We start from the raw sequence: 14,748 nt of genomic DNA, 5'->3' as shown, positions 1-14,748 counted from the left end.
CCCTGTCCTTTTTAAGTTGGTCAATCACAAAATATCAAAATCTACGTCCACGATATGGAAATGGTGTTGCGGAATAATTTCTTGTGTTTTGAGGGACAACTTTTCAAACAAATGAAGGGTGTAGCTATGGGGGCAGTATGTGCCCCCAGTTTAGCAAATATTGATGTGATAGTGTTCAATCTCGCCGTTTGTTCTTACACATGGGTTCGGATCCGATCCTCGGCTCCGTGTCAGCCGCTTGCAAGCTCTGCATCGAGAAGAAGCTCGAGACAATCTAATACCCACAATCCCCCTCTGCCTTTACCTCAGATCTAGTTTGCCGCTGCTGCGTTCGCATCGCTGGGAGCTAGCTCGAGCATCTTGAGATAAGATATAACTTTATTTTTGTTATATTTTAGAGAAAATTTGTTCTAATAGTACCTTTTGGTATACTTAGTGTATGTGTGTGTGTGAGTAGGTAGAATTTCTCGGTACCGTTAAGTTGATTTAACTGGTTAGAGTTTTTCGGGGCCTACCAACCCTTCTTAAATTTGACAACCGGACTGACATTTACATCGGATTTGACCTTTTTCCACCGGATTTGACTCTTATACTGGACTTGACTTTTATCTTTCCTGTAAAATGTCTGAGAAGATTAAATCAGGCTTTAAGCGTTGTCAGTGTGGCCAAAAAATGTCAGTTACTGACAACCATAGTTCCTGTGTCTACTGCCTTGGCCCTCTCCACTTACAAGAGGACTGTTCAATTTGTCACTCTTTTAGTGGGAGGGTCATGACAGATAGGCGCAGGAAACTCATGGACAGGGAGTTATTAAAACCTTCCTTTCAGGAGGCTCTGGATGCTTCAGACCAGGCATCAAAATCCTCTAAGGAATCGAAGACGTCGGAGCCCAAGTCATCGGCTCTGAGCTCTTCGAGTAAAGTTAGATCACCGGTTCCACAGACTTCGGGGCCGAGTGTTCAACTGGTGTCTGTTCCTGAGCCTCGAGTCTTGGAACCGGTGATGGAGCTCCCTCCATCGACTTTATTGAGGTCGGCTCCGTCTTCGGTTCCTTCGACCCGTTCTTCTTCCAAGCTCTCCAATGTCGATGTGGATCGTGTGGTGCAGAAGTTATTGGAGCATTCGGCCCTGTCCAAACTTATTTCAGTTTCCACCCAGTTGGTGTCGAAACTTGAAGGCCTCCCATTGTCTCCATCCATTCCTCCTCCGAGACCTGTCCAGTCTTTGGAGCCGGAAGAGGTTGATCTTCTGATTGTGGAGCCCTCGGGTCCAGAACCGTCCTTTTCTCGGTCTGTTCCTCTCACCTCGACTCCGGACCCGTACCGGAGTCTCGGAGCCGACGATCTGTCCTTGGTTCCAGGGCCGAGAGTCGAACCGACGTTTCGGTTCCGACTCTTCCCCTCGGGGCCTCGGCGCGGATCGATTCGGCTCCATCCTCGGGGTCGATGCCTTCGGTGCCTGTTTCGGGGATTCTTCCCATTTCTTCGGAACCGGGAGATTCTTCGACTCGGGACCCGGGGGCTTTCGATCTAATGAGGAAGGTGTTGTCTACCCAGACAACCACATCAGTGGAAGCAACCTCTCCTCCCCACAAAGGGCCGTTATCCTCCTCTGCACCCACGGCCACATCCAAGCGTCAAGCACCGGTGTCTCAGCCACCCCTGGAGGGTGCCCCCTCTTCCTCGGAGGCTTCTTCGGATGCTCCCCACGAAGAAGTCCCTAGGAAAAGATTGTGTAAGAGGAGACACTTGGATTCTCCACAAGAATCCTTGACATCCGATACTGACTTAGATGAGTCAGAAGGGTCCCCTAAGTCACCTTCAGAAGATGTCTCTTCGGACATATTGGAGATCCTGAAACAGAGAGGTGACTGGCAGTCCCTCCCCCCTTCTGAGGATGAGTCAGTCTTGCTGAAGGCATTCGGTGCTCGCCCTTCTTCCTCCTGGGTCACTCCGCCCTTCGATGAATTAATGGAACTTATTGCTCGAAGGGCGTGGGAGGCTCCTGACACAGTGGAACCAGTCCCAAGGAAACCCAATAAATATATCACTGCACCCCAGGACAAGACTTACTTAACAAAAGGAGTTCCAGTGGACGCTATGGTGGTGGCAGCGGCCACGAAAAAGGAGATGTCGGAATCTTCCTCATCTGTCCATCCCCTAATAAAGATTCTAGGACGATGGACAGGTATGGGAAGCGCATTTTTAGTTCAGCGGCTTTTTCCATGCGATCCCTGAACTATTTGACCCACTTTACACGGCTACAGAGGGATCTAGTCAAAGAGTTGGGAGATACCCTCCAGGGTACTACGGATGCTGCTGTCTCAGAGAAAGTGATGGCAACTTAATACCCTTACATCCATTGTGAACTCGTCCATGAGGCTGATCTCTTACACAGCCGAAGGTTCGAGTAGGGCAGCAGCTTCAGCGATTGCTCTTCGCAGACAATCCTGGATGCGCTTATGTTCATTTGCGGAAGCCTTCAAGTCTTCCTTTACTAACGCCCCATTTGACGGTGCCACTCTCTTTGGCCCCAAAGTAAAGGAGACCCTTACCCGGTGTGAGCAGGAGGGAAAGACTCTGTCTGCTGTCGGAGTCCGTTTTTCCACCCCAACCAGACCGTACCCCAAAGGGCAACGTGGTGGAAAAATGTGGTTTCAAAAACCCCAAGGATCTTTCCCAGGCACACAGGGTGATGCCCCTTCTAGAGGCAGAGGAGGGGGCAGAGGTGGAAGACGCCGCCCTGGCGGCAGAGGGGGTCCGCAGAATCAAGGTGACAGGGATACACTCCCTGGTAAACCTTTCCAGCACTCCTGAGAGGAGGCCTGACTGTCCTGCTCTGGAGGCAGTCGGGGGTCGCTTAGCTTTATACCCTCAGGCCTGGCAAAGTATAACTACAGACAAGTGGGTAAAAAGCGTGGTTACCAGAGGTTACAATATACCTTTTCTATCCCATCCCATTCCAAAGAAAAGACTCCCAGATGTTCCGCCCCATCTGCGAGAGCCAGCAGCTATAGAAATTTCAAAGCTGCTAGAAAAAAGAGTCATCCAACCAGTCCCAGCGGACCAAAAAGGATTCGGGACTTACTCAAGGTTCTTTTTAGTTCCAAAGAAAACAGGGGACTGGAGGCCCATTCTGGACCTAAGCGATCTCAATACCTTCGTCAAGAAAGAAAAGTTCCGAATGGTCACGCTTCAATCGATCCTTCCATTCTTACAGAAGGACGACTGGATGTGCTCAATAGATCTGAAAGATGCATACTACCACATCAAAATGGCCAGGGCATCCAGAGATCATTTGCGCTTCCGGCTGGGTGCCAGTCACTTTCAATTTCGAGCCCTGACTTTGGTCTGACCTCAGCCCCCAGGGTCTTCACCAAATGCATGGCAGTGGTAGCGTCTCACTTGAGACGCCAAGGATTCCAGGTGTTTCCGTATCTGGACGACTGGCTCCTTTCTGCCACCACCCAGCGTCAACTTGTACAGGCCAGAGACTATACTCTTCAACTGTGTATTCACCTAGGAATATCCGTAAACTTCGGAAAATCCTTACTACAGCCATCACAGAGCATCTTATTCATAGGAGCGGAATTAAATACACATCAGTTAATTCTAAGACTTCCTCCAGAAAGGATACTTTCACTTCAGACTCACATACGTCTTCTTCTCTTGTCCAGGAAATCCCCAGCAAAACTGGTACTGAAGGTTTTGGGACTCATGTCAGCTTCTCTTATTGCAATACCCTTGGGAAGGCTGCACATGAGAGTCCTACAATGGCTACTGTTTGCACAATGGTCGTTCCAACAACTACCTCTAACACACGAGATTCTTATAACGAACACATGCAAAACACACCTAAACTGGTGGCTTCAAACGTGCAACCTTTCCAAGGGGAGACCATTTGTGCTACCCACGCCTACAGTTACGGTGACCACGGACGCTTCCCTGATAGGGTGGGGGGCATCTTTCAGGGACAGACAGTCCAAGGCGAATGGACCAATTTAGAGTACAATCTGCACATCAATGTTCTAGAGTTGAGGGCAGTGTTTCTAGCGTTGCAACACTTTGCTCCCCTTCTTCCTCTGGGAACTATTGCAGTTCAGACGGACAACATGTCGGTAGTCTGGTACATAAACAAGCAAGGGGGAACCAAGTCCTATCAGCTATGTAGAGAGGCCATGAGAATCTGGCAATGGGCGGAGTCCACGGGTCGCTTTCTAATAGCAACGCACATCCCGGGGTCATCCAACGTCATAGCCGACAGGCTGAGCAGAGCAATTCTGTTACCGCACGAGTGGTCCCTAAAACAGTCAGTTGCGAAAAAGATTTTTCGCACGTGGGGCCAGCCTTCCTGCGATCTGTTTGCGTCTCCAATGAATGCCAAATGCAGGAGCTACTTTGCCCTATTACCCCCTCCAGGGGAAGTCCCCAGGGACGCACTGATTCACGATTGGCCCGCGGGACTCCTGTACGCATTTCCTCCATTCCCCCTGATATCAAAGTTTCTCCAGAAAGCCAGAAACCTACACAGGACAATAATCCTCATTGCCCCATTCTGGCCTCGTCAAATTTGGTTCCCCTTCCTGATGACACACTGCATTCGGGGACCCTGGATCCTGGACCCAGAGCCAGATCTATTGACTCATTCGTCAGGGGCTCCCCATCCCGCGCTCTTGTCCCTCCATCTAGCAGCTTGGCTGCTCCAGTTCCCAACTTAGCCAGGTCTGATCTTCTTTCGCCTGCAGTTCAGAATATATTAGTGGCTTCTCATAAAGCTTCCACTACTAAAACATATTCTAGTAAATGGAAGCGATTTGTATTCTGGGCGAATACACAGCAAGTGGATCCTTTTATAGCTCCTTTGAATAAAATATTAGAGTTTTTAACAGACTTGTTCCATCAGGGTGCTTCTCCTGCCACATTAAGAGTTCAATTGGCTGCCATTTCTAATTTCCATGTGGAAGAATGTGGGGCTCCTGTTATGGCCCACAGACTTTGTAAAGCCTTTTTAAAAGGGGCCTTTCATATTAGACCACCAATTAGATCTCCTACGTCACCTTGGAGTCTAAACTTATTGTTATCTAAGTTAATGTTGCCTCCCTTTGAACCAGCCTCCTCTTGCCCATTAAAATTTTTGTCTTGGAAGACTCTCTTTTTGGTAGCCATTACATCCGCTAGGCGAGTATCTGAACTTCAAGCTCTCTCCATCAAGCACCCTTATTTGATCTTTCACTCTGACAGAGTTTCTCTTCGAACTAATTCATCTTTCCTTCCTAAAGTTTGTTCTATTAATAATATTAATCAGTCCATTGAATTACCCACTTTCTTCAAGAATCACTCCAACAAAATGGAGTATATGTTGCACAAATTAGATGTTCACAGACAGCTAAGGTTTTACTTGGATAGAACAAAAGATCACAGAAAAACTGATCAACTTTTTGTGGCCTTTGCTGATAACAGGAAAGGAGTAGCGGTTACCAAAAGAACTCTTTCTAAGTGATTAACGGATTGTATAATCTATGTCTATGATTCTTCAAATCAAACTCTTTTGCACAAACCCAAAGGACATTCCACAAGGTCAGTGTCTACAATCCTGGCTCATGCAGCCCGCCTACCACTAGACGCTATTTGTGCGGCTGCTACTTGGTCTAAGCCACATACATTCATTTCTCATTATAAGGTAGACAAGGTTTCTAGGGACAGGGCAACCTTTGGTTCCACTGTGCTCAAGAACGTCCTTCCGTGAGTTCCTCAGGAACAAGGAGCTAGGGACGCTACCCATGTGTAAGAACAAACGGCGAGATTGAACACTATCACATATAGAAGTTATGTCCTTACCATAACGTTCCATGTGGAGTGTTCATCTCGCCTTTGTTCTTACATTCCCACCCTCCCACCCTTAGGAAGAACGTTCAGTTTTGGTGCCTGGCCTGGGGCATTCTGCTTCTGCATTGCAGTTGTTGTATATATAGTTGATATGTATATATATGTATATATATATATATATAGACCCTTAGTTCTGTGCATATGTGATGTAAGCATGAGTGTGCTCTTTTTGACTACTGGTTTGCTTGCAAACTAGATCTGAGGTAAAGGCAGAGGGGGATTGTGGGTATTAGATTGTCTCCAGCTTCTTCTCGATGCAGAGCTTGCAAGCGGCCGACACGGAGCCGAGGATCGGCTCCGAACCCATGTGTAAGAACAAAGGCGAGATGAACACTCCACATGGAACGTTATGGTAAGGACATAACTTCTATTTATGAGCTTTTGGGAAAATCATTTTGTATTTCATTCCCCCTTTAACTCAGGATTTGCATTCTACACCCACTTTTTAGACGATATATTTATTGTCTGGAAGGAAAGTACGGAAAAACTTGACAGTTTTTTTCGGTATATTAATTCCACCACACCATTTCTAAAGTTTGTACATGACTATAGTGAGTTAAGAATTTCCTATTTGGATGTTAAGATTACCAAGGATTTTAATAAGAACTGTTTTGTATCTAATAGCTTTCGGAAAAGTACCTTTTATAATAGTTCTTAAATTTTGATAGCCACCACCCCTATTGTCAGAAGAAATCAGTGGTGAAATGCCAATTGGTCAGATTGGCAAGAATGATTTCTGATGAGGTGACTTTTATTGATGAATGTCGAATATTATTGAACATGTTCATGAAGTTGGGGGTACCCCAAAGAATTCTTAAAACCTATTTTTGATGAGGTAACCCACAAGAGGAGAAGTGGATTATATTTACCTCTGTTGTGTTATAATAATGGGGTTGCACTGAACAGTGATAGGAGCAGTAGTTGTGTTCCTGGGGGTAATTTTGGTTAAATACATGGGCACAAAAGCACCAATTTTAATAGGGCTTTTATAAGTACCTTTTCTTTAGATAGTCATGCATTGGCTTCCATTTTGAGATACAATTGGTTGTTGATATCCACCAACCCCCATTTGAGTAAAATATTGGGGGACAAACCAACAGTGATTTATAGGAAAGATCTTTGTTTTAAACAACTGTTGGGGAATAAACAGAAAAATAGGAGGGATTGTGGGGCTTTGGATGGAATGCATAAGTGTGGCTGTTGTAAAATGTGTTCCTGTATTTTAGTGAGGGACCAGTTCATTCTTAACGGTTATAAGGTTATTATAAAAGGAAAATATAACTGTAATACTAAGTGGGCTGTATATACCGCCAGCTGCCTTGACTGTTCAGCATATTATATTGGTAAAATCATTTTATATATATATATATATATATATATATATATATAAATCTAAATATCCCATAGTATGAGCATATTGCCAACAAGCCGCACACACACACCTGAATTTATGTCTCTGCAGAGAGACACACACATGTACAGCTTCACAATATCTCCCTGCCATTGTGTAGCAGGTCCTGTTTTTTCCATCACAGTGAATGGGCATATACGATGTTCATTGTGCATACAGCTGCAGTCATAACAGATGTGTTCTCCTGCCGTCAGGCGGGTCCTCGGTCGGCCGAATTCCAAAGTCTAGGTCCGGCGTCGGTTGTCGTCACTTTCTTTCCTGACGTCAGTGTGACAGGGGTATATAAGACACAGCCGACGCCATTTTCTTCAGTCTTTTTTGCCGCGCGGTGCCCGAAGCAGAAGCAGTTCGCAAGTGCCGGTCGGCCAGCTCCTGAAATTACGAAAATTTGGAAACCGAAGTCTTCTTTAAAGCTAAGTACCCCGTTGGGGAAACTTTTCTTGCCTCAGACCGATGTCAGACAAAGTTAACAATTGTATTTCTTGTGGGAAGCAAATACCGCATAAGGATTTCCATTCCCTCTGTATACCTTGTTTAGGCCCAGACCACGACATCTCGGGCTGTCGCTTTTGTGCTACTTTCAATAAACGCACTATTAAGCGTCGGGGGGAGTTCGCCCAGCACTTTTTTGGTAAAGCTTTTAATTATAAAATGTCGTTGGAGACTCAGACTACTGTTTTGTCCAAAAAACGCAAGGACAAAGACCGACACGCGAGGTCCGCGGTCTCCACCGACACCATGCCAAAACCCGCTACACGTGGTCCGGTTCTCAGCGAGGCGCCTACGCAGCCCCTGACTACTGACGACACTTCTCTGGCGGTGTCTTCTGTAACCGAGACCGCAGGTGCCTCGGCCCATACCCTGACTACAGCTACCGAAGCCACTGTGAGTGTTGAGCCTCTTAATGTGGACAGGTCCACTTCCACCCATGGTGTCTTCAGACCTTCATCTTCCTTTTCCATAAAGGCCTTTACTAAGTCCAAATCAGCCATGCATTCCAAGAGGCCTATTGCACAGGGCCCATCTCCAGGTCCCATGCCTAAAAAGCAGATGCTCAAAATGGCTGAGGATTTAATTACTCTTATCAGGGGTTCCCAACCCCCTCCGGACCATAGACCCAGAGTGGAGGAAGATTCTCCCTCTTCTGACCAGGGCTCCATTATGTCAGAACATTCTGATGAAGAGGAACACTCGTACTCCCCTTTTGAAGATTCTGATGCAGAGTAGTCCATTCTTTCTGTATCTCCCCCAGAGGATTTTTCTTTCGGGGAAACCTTGCATACCTTGAGGGAACACTTCCATTGGGAAGGCCAAGATTTTTCAGATTCCAAGAAAAGGCTTAGGGAATTTCTTTTGCTACCTCAGCACAGACCTCTGGCGATACCTCCTGTCTTGGAAATACTTGATGATGTTTACTCGGAGGCTTGCCTTAATCTGGATTCCCTGCCTCCTGCCCCAGTCAAGCCTGATAGGTACTACAGAGTTCCTAACTCACACCAATTTCTTTACAAAAGCCATAATGCTGACCCTGAAACCATTTCTCAAGGCCCCAAGGGAATGAAGGCCTCTACTGCTAAGAATCCATTACCTTCCGAGAGAGTCTAGATCCTTAGAAAGGTGTGGAAAAAAGGTATATACCTCGCCACCCTAGCCATGAGGGCCTTAAATTGTCAGTTCCATATGCTTAAATATCAGCAGTTTCTGTTATCACAATTAAGGAATAAAATGTCACAACCTGAACAACCAGATTTGAAGGAGTTGCAGGATATGATGAATAGTGCAGAACAAGTGGGTAAACACACCTTACAATGTGGCTATGATGCTCTAGAGGCCTCAAGTAGAGCTGCTGTTACAGGATCAGTCATTCGTAGACATGCCTGGCTTAGGGAACAAACCTTGCCTGATCATGTTAAAGCTAAACTACTAGATGCTCCTTTACAAAAGGATGTATCATTTGGTACTAATGCTGAGGAGATACTACGGAAAATGGAAGTAAAAGCTAAATCTATTCAAACTGTCAAAGCTTTTCTACAGGTACAACCACCACATTTTAGCAGAAATTGGCCTTCAAAAAACTGGTCCTTTCCAGCCACGGACAAGCCCCAGAGAGGTAGATACAGGCGCACAAGGGGCAGAGGACAATCTCAAGGATCATATAGAGGCAGACAATGAGAATCTCCAGCGCCAAGAGGTGGCGAAGACAGTGCACAACAATACAGGAAACAAACCCACTGACTTCCCCCTTTGCATGCCAAGCAAGGCTCAGGTGGCAGCACCCTTGGGAGGAAAGTTGGCATTATTTTCAAAAAATTGGCATATTGTCACAAAAGACAAATGGATCCTGGACATTATAAACAGAGGCTACAGATTTCATTTTCACACTCTTCCAAAAATGAGAGGCATGCCGAACCTGCCACACAGTCAAAGGGCAGAGGCTCAAATACAAATTTCAAAGCTCATGGACATGAAAGCTATTCAAGAGGTACCTACTCACGAGCAAGGTCAAGGTTTTTATTCCAGACTATTCCTGGTACCAAGGAAGGGAACCGATTGGAGACCCATTTTGGACTTATCTATCCTAAACACATTTCTACTCGTACCAAAATTCAAGATGCTCACCTTACAGCAGCTTCTTCCCATGCTGGGCAAGGAGTCTTGGCTGGTAACATTGGACCTCAAGGAGGCATACCTGCATGTCCCTATCAGACAAAGCTGCAGAAGATACCTCAGATTTCTTGCAGGTTCAATCCACTATCAATTCTCTGCATTGCCCTTTGGCTTATCTACTGCGCCCAGAGTATTCGCGAAATGCCTGGCATCAGTAATTGCCTACTGCAGACTTCAAGGGATACAAATTTACCCTTATTTGGACGATTGCCTGATCCAAGCGGACAGCAAACACATACTTCTGGAACATCTGGCTTATGTAACACGGTTATTGAATTCCCTGGGATACACAGTCAACAAAGAGAAATCCAGGCTAACACCATCTCAGAAAATAATTTACCTGTGTGCCAACTTGGACACAAACACCCAGATGGCCTATCTTACGCCAGACAAACAGGGGCAACTAACTCAGTACTTCAAAATGTTAGCAAATTGTACCAGGCTAACTGCAAGGAAAATCCTGCAGGCTCTGGGCTTCATGGCATCTTGCATTCTTCTAATCCCATGTGCAAAGTTGCATATGAGAAAACTTCAATGGTACCTAAAAAACCTATGGTCTCAACACAGCCACAATTTGGAAACAATAATACCACTAATTCCATGTTTGCAAAAGGAATTTCTATGGTGGGCTCAAGCATGCCAAACAAACACAGGTCTACCATTCTGCAAGCCTCAAGCAAATCACGTCATCACAACAGACACCTCAGACTACGCCTGGAGGGCACACATGACAGACAGGTGCATTCAGGGCAAATGGTCCCAAAAGGAAAAGCACCTTCACATCAATCAAAAGGAAATGCTAGCAGTGATAAATGCAATTACAGCTTTCAAGGACCTCCTGCATCCAGGGCAATTATTGATAAGAACAGACAACACCACAGTAATGTGATACATAAACAAACAAGGAGGAACACATTCATACCCCCTGTGCAGGCTGGCCATGTCACTTTGGAACATGGCTCTGGAATGGCAAATCGAACTTCAAGCACAGTACCTGCCAGGTTTGGAAAACACGCTGGCAGACAATCTAAGCAGAAATATGACAGACCCGCACGAATGGAAGTTGCATCCTCAGGTGTTTACAAAGATAATCCAAGCGTGGGGAAGGCCAGACATAGATCTCTTTGCCTCCCACAGGAATCATCAATTGACAAAATTCTGCTCAAGGACATTCCATCCAAAGGCCTGGAGAGTGGGCCCTTTCTTTCAGTTGGGCAGCACGGACAGTTTACGCCTTCCCACCTTTGCCTCTTCTGCCCAAGGTGCTCTTGAAAGCAAGAGCAGACAGACCGAAGATGATACTGATTGCTCCAGACTGGCCAAGACAACACTGGTACCCACTCCTGAGGAGCCTAACACATTCTCCTCCCTGGACCCTACCTCTAATGCCTCTTCTACTGACTCAGCACAGCTACAAAACTCTTCACAGTCATCTGAAAACACTCAATCTGGCTGCATGGAAAATTCCTTAACACCACAACAGACCCTACTCTCCAAGGAGGTGCAGGATGTCATTTTGGAGGCCAGAAGGCCATCTACTAGAAAAGCTTGCTCCGCAAAATGGAAACGGTTTTGCGCTTGGAATGAGAAAAAAGGCCAGGATCCTAGAAAACTGAATTTGCCTCAGATATTACAGTATCTAACTGAGCTGTTGAACAGTGGACTTTCATTTTCCTCCATCAAAATCCATGCCTCCGCCATTTTTGCAGAATACAACACTGATCCACCCTTATTCTCTCACCCACTCTTAAGGCAGTTCCTCAGAGGGGCTAAGAATATAAGACCTCCAAGGAAACAACCAATACCAGCCTGGGATCTTAATTACATTCTAGCAAAATTAACATTGCCTCCCTTTGAACCAGCTGCCTCAACAGATTTGCAATATTTGTCCTGGAAAACAGCTTTCCTTCTGGCCATTACCTCAGCTCGTAGGGTCTCGGAACTACAAGCCCTCATGGCTGTGCAGCCCTTTCTCATCTTCCATCAGGACAGGGTTTCCCTACGAACCAACCTGTCATTTATGCCGAAGGTAGTATCCAGGGTAGCTTTAAATCAGGCCATACACTTAACTACCTTTTACCCCAATCCTCAAAACAAAGGGGAAAGGCTGCTACATTCCTTAGACATCCATAGACAGCTACGTTACTATTTGGACAGAACAAAGCCTTTCAGGAAATCAGAACAACTCTTTGTGTCCTATGCTGTAGGAGCTCAAGGGAAGCCAATTTCCAAACAGACAATTTCAAAATGGATAGGCCACTGCATACGGTTTTGTTACTCCTTTCATGGTAAATCTGTACCTGCAGGCATCAGATCCCACTCCACAAGGGCCACAGCTACCTCTGCAGCCTTCCTCAGAGGAGTCCCTACCAAAGATATTTTGGAGGCAGCCACTTGGAGTTCTGTGCATACCTTCACTAAACACTATCACCTACCTTTATACTCCAGAACTAGAGCAGGCTTTGCCACTGCTGTGTTGCAGGGCATTCTGGCTCCTCCCAGTTCCACCTAGTGCCTACCACCCTGTGCGTAGCTTTGGGATTCTACCCATCTGTTATGACTGCAGCTGTATGCATGATGAACATAGTACAGTTTTGTACCTACCATAAATGTAGATGTTCGAGTGCTAATACAGCTGCAGTCCAGGTTTCTCTCCCTCCTTCCCCTCTGGGTACAGACCTAGTGGCTAACTCCTCATCTTACAACCTTTATCCTTCTATGGTGTATTTGCTTGCAACTACTGATTTTTGATTATATTGCAATGCATGATTATATATATATATATATATATATATATATATATATATATATATATATATATAGCCTTCCTTCTGGGGGCACCTGACATCTGGGCAAGAAAGACTGAAGAAAATGGCGTCGGCTGTGTCTTATATACCCCTGTCGCACTGACGTCAGGAAAGAAAGTGACGACAACCGACACCGGACCTAGACTTTGGAATTCAGCCGACCGAGGACCCGCCTGACGGCAGGAGAACCCATCTGTTATGACTGCAGCTGTATTAGCACTCGAACATCTACATTTATGGTAGGTACAAAACTGTACTTTTTCCTCCTCTTTTCTCCTCTTTACCTAATTAATAATCTAGCATACAGCTCTGGTGTCAGTGCCTTTCCTAGGGAGTCCATGTGGGTATTTACCATTCTTTATTATTTACCGTTATTCCCACCCCCAGACTGCCACATTTGCATATGGCTTTGCCAGCGAGACCTGTGGTCTACTATGCAGGTGAGAATCTTACTCTGTACTTTGTAACTATGCAGTAAACACATTCAGTATTATGCCAAACTTTACCAATAACCAACCCTCTCGAGGAGCTTGTGGCTGGTTCCTAGATCGCTTGCAGAGTGCCCCCAACTTTCCCTTTGCCATCGAGCAAAGTGTCACTGGCTTTCTGTACAACAGGAGGCAGTGAGAGAGAGAGAGAGTGCAGGCAAGTGGCATGAGAGCGGGGACCCTGTCCACTGCCTGTGACAAATGATTGGCTGACTTTCAGTAGATGCCAGCATTTTGCTGCCTTGCTACTTATGAAAACCTGACTCAGATTCAAGTTACCTACAAATGATTTAGCACTCACTTCCCTATGAACTTATGATGAACTGCTGGATAGAGGCAGCTCTCTTCCATCCATGCTCTGATCCAGTTGAGAAGCAACACTCCTTACTGACCTTGCAACCAGCTGTTCCTGGACAGCTGGAGATCCGCTGCACTGTGGTTTGTTACATTTAGGCAGGATCCCAATTTAGAGGCATTCGGCCATAATTCCACAGGTGGTAGCTTAGCACCATTGGCTCCTCAGCCAAGCACTAAAACAAGTTGTCTAGACCTACATTTCTTCCCATAGTGAGCAGGATTGCTGTTGCAACAGTACATCACAAATAGGGTAAAGCTAACCTGTCTCCTGATGGTAACAGGAAAGCAGTCTCTGAATTGCTCGGCCTTACCTTTCTAAGAAAAACTTCAGAGTAAATGCTTCTTAAATCTTTCTGAATCCCAGGGAATGTTTGCACATTTTGTTTTAATAACATCAGTGGTGGTTTTATTTGATATTTTGTCTGATCTTCACAGTCACAGGAGATTACTTAGAACCGTTTCCTGTTCTCTCTCTGTAGAACTGGGAGGCATACCATTTTTCTTTTGTTTTGTTTTTGACACAAATCTGCATAAAATTTATAATTGAACTGTGCCAGGATTCTTTTTCACTATTCATGTTTCTGGGAGTTCCATTCATTAAACATCAGAGAGGCTCCTTAGTAGGTATTAGTTGGGTGTAGCTTCTCTTTGATTTCATTTTAGCACTTCTTTTCTCAGAAATCCCTTTGTCAGTGGTATGTGCACTTTATGCTAATGTGTTAGGACATCATGCATCAGGCTTGGAGATTAGTCCTTGAATCCACATGTTATTTTGTGCTGGCCACACAGTTTAGATGTTGATCTTAAGTTTGTCATGGAAGACCTCTCCATGTTTGAGGTCTGAAACACCAAAGTCTTCAGAAAGTTTGTGTGACCACAGGTTGGGACTTTGGCTGCTGCTAAAAAGAAGAGCACAGCATTACACCCTGCCTTAAGTACCTTCAGTCCATTCATCTTCAGACATGGGAGGGAGAAGCTTTTGGCCTGTATCTGTAGTCAGACACCGTGACATATGGTTAAAAGAAGAGGAGTTTTAAGATAAGAATTTCTGAGCATTTGAGTGAAGTTGAGGAGTGTGAGGCAAATCCTTTTGCATTACATTGCAATCAAGCAAGCGCATAAGGAATTCAGTG

At 45.5% G+C, this 14,748-nt stretch overlaps 1 protein-coding gene across 1 annotated transcript in view; it reads left to right on the top strand.

The window, feature by feature from the left end:
* Positions 1 to 14,748, top strand: part of LOC122815018 (kinesin-like protein KIF21A) — a 1,294,913-nt gene that overhangs the window by 627,603 nt on the left and 652,562 nt on the right. The gene's annotated exons all lie outside the window — the stretch shown is intronic.

This window comes from Protopterus annectens, chromosome 11.part0, assembly GCF_019279795.1.
Source record: "Protopterus annectens isolate FY-2018-M chromosome 11.part0, PAN1.0, whole genome shotgun sequence".
NCBI classification, from domain to species: domain Eukaryota; kingdom Metazoa; phylum Chordata; order Ceratodontiformes; family Protopteridae; genus Protopterus; species Protopterus annectens.
This window is presented reverse-complemented; position numbering and strand designations above follow the sequence as displayed.